A 3154-nucleotide genomic window follows, 5' to 3' on the forward strand; every position below is an offset into this window, starting at 1 on the left:
CATCCAGACAGACACACACGCCCCATCTGTTGCAGAATGAGACAGATAAGCACGTTCTGCTTCTATGGACAAAAAAACCCCACCACTGGACAAAAGACAGGCACAACAGCTAATACTGACCAACACCATGACCTCATCTCATGGCATACAGATACTGACTGCAACCTGGCTTCATTTTGTCCGAACATATGCCTTATTTCACAGTACAATGTATGTATATAATATATAAACTCTTCCTGATGCTGAACTCTGTCAGGTTTTCAAGCTGGGTATCATTAGAGGTGCTGACCACCTGCAAGACTGTATGAGGAGTCTAGTGGGCCCCAGGCAGCTGAAATCTAGATCTGGACATCACGTCATATGTTAAATGAAATGTGATGTATCTCTCAAGTACAAATCCTGTCTGACTTGAAAAAGTGATAGCTTCTCATGTTTGCCCTCAAGCACCACGTTTCCCTTGAAAAAGAAAAAACAAAACAAAACAGTCCGTTACAAGAACGGTCAACGTGGTGACCCTATGACTGATGTTGTAATGTTTCTTAAATACTTTAGTACAGCCAACATGTTATTTAGCTCCTCTCTAGGAGGAAGAAGCTGATGGGCTAAACGGACCTTTGCCAGTCATCCTGCACAAATCTTAGGGCAGCTTTAAATTCTCTGGCTGAGAGATCCAGCTCTCAGCTGAGGGATACTGTTTGGTATCAACATAGAGTCTAAGTTGGCCAACAAACAGCAATCATTCAGGCACTTCTGTTATCATCTATTTTGGGATTTACACAGTTGTGACGTTCTTCTTCATATTCACCAGCAATCTGTCAGGAAGAGAGCTTGGACATTTCTGGAAGAACTACAAGATGGAAAACTCATTTGGGTGCTTAGGCAACATTCAGGACTAAGCCACAGTTCAGTATATTCAGTATGGTTCATGATGCAAGGAGCACCCAGTTTTGTCAATATTTTATGACTTTTTCTGACCACATCTGCACGCATATCGACTGAGGCTACTGCCAGGCTCTTTTGTAAGAAAACTTGTTTCAGGCATCCACTGTTGACCAGTAACCAAAGGAAAGAATCTCAAAGATTTCCTTAAGACCAATGCATAGGGAGGGAGAGAAGGAAAAGTCACCTGTGTCTCAGTGCCCCCTATACCATGTATGCCCATGGCCTCAGGCAGACTCTGAAAGAGGGAAGCAACATCAACTTCCAATGACACTTTGCCACAGCACACTCCAAGAAACCACTCCCTTCCTCGATTGCTTCCACAGCTGCTCAAATCTGAGGAATTAAACCTCTGTGGCAGCCTCCTTTCCTCTGGCAAAGTCAGTGTTCCAGCACAAGACATATACATTGTCCTTGTAAATTCTCCTGAACAGCAATCAATAATGGTACAGCAAAATCTCTGGAGTTACTTAGACTTACTTTTTGCAATATGCCTAGCAGACAGATTGAAAAATGACCCAGCAGGATTTTTCCTTCCTTATTTTTTAGGTTCCACACATCAATTCCACTCTAGCTACTGTGACTAATACCCACCACCACCACACCCACCCTGCAGGATTTCCTGATTCTAGATCACGCATAGTTTGAGAAAGATTTGTAACTTATTCATCATTTCTTGGCTTGAGGTACCTGAAGATGCTGAGCATCCATTTTCATAAAGTAAGATGTCGTGAAGATGTGTCTGGTAGGGCACCTGGAAATCAAAGCACATTTGTAACTTATTCATCATTTCTTGGCTTGAGGTACCTGAAGATGCTGAGCATCCATTTTCATAAAGTAAGATGTCGTGAAGATGTGTCTGGTAGGGCACCTGGAAATCAAAGCACTTGAAATCATGTCATCATTGCTGAATAGCTTAGCTGTAATTTCTTTCATGCTAGTGTTTTCACAGTTGTACTCTTGTGGCAAGTATGATGCTCTTTGCTTCTCCTTGAGGCTCTGGCTCTTGAATTCAAGTGAGTAGATGTATGTCTGTACCATGCTGTGACCACAACCTTGGCAACATCCAGAAATCTAGCAGCAGCGGCCTCACGTTACCGATGCATAAAGCCTGATTTACTAGTCCTGCTAACAAGGAATTACCCAGGCACAAGTTCCAGACCTGCATTCATACCTTTACGTGGAGCTGTGCTGCATAGCCACCCCAGTTTGCCCAGCACTGCACCACCACATGCCGTCACACTGGGCTGGACGTATCTCAAAAAGAAACTCAAGTTTCCATTTTAAAATGGCTTCCTGGTTGCAGAGGGAAGCTTGAACACATTGTACCGCAGCCGCAGCTTCGCCATGTAGAAGTTACAAGGGTAATGAAGAGACACGTCCCAATGTATTATTAGGAAAACAATCTCACTATATTTTCATGCGTCCTCTAATTTTTAAGCATGAGGTACAACCTACAATATATCTGGGCACAGCAATGCACCTGAAGTACATCAAACCACTCTATGCAGATGTGGTACTTGGCCTAACGAAGCGAAGCCTGGTGCCAAGCGCTGCCCTCCCGCTGCCTGCACAGGGGAGCCGCACCCCGCTGGTACCCCCCAACTGGGGAACCTTCCAGGCATCAGAGAGTGTCCACCCATTTTTCAGCAGCATGTGGGAAAACCTGGATCAGGAAAGTCAAAGCCCCCGCGCGCTGGTGCCAGGGCAGCAGATGGGCCTGGCTGTCACTGCCCTGATGCAGAGGGCACGGTGGGTTTGCTCGCCCGGCAGTACGGGTACCCACAGCCCCGCACCCCGGCGGGCCCTGGGCTGGTGCAGGTCGGGAGCGGCTACTGGTGGGGTCCGGGAGAGGCCAGGGCAGAGGAGAACCTGGAGTGAGGAGGGGGAGAGGAGGAGATGGGGTCCCAACCCGAGGACAGGGGGCATGAGAGCGCGAGGCGCAGGAGGGGAAGGGACCCGGCTACCGGGGGCCGGGGGGAGCCCAGTCGCGGGGGCCGGGCGTCGGGCTGGCCAGTGTGGCGAGCAGGGGTCCGGGCACGCACTCGCCCCTCGCCGGGCCAGCGCGGCGAGCGGGAGCGGAGCGGCGCGTCCCCGCACCCCGGGCTCGCCCCCGCCGCCCCTTGCCGCGCCGTGCGGGGCGGGGGGTCGCGGCGGGCGGGGACGGCGGTGCCCGCGGCGGGCGGCGGGGGCGGGCGGGGGCGGGCACCCCGCG

This window comes from Falco biarmicus, chromosome 7 (genome assembly GCF_023638135.1).
Source record: "Falco biarmicus isolate bFalBia1 chromosome 7, bFalBia1.pri, whole genome shotgun sequence".
NCBI lineage: Eukaryota > Metazoa > Chordata > Aves > Falconiformes > Falconidae > Falco > Falco biarmicus.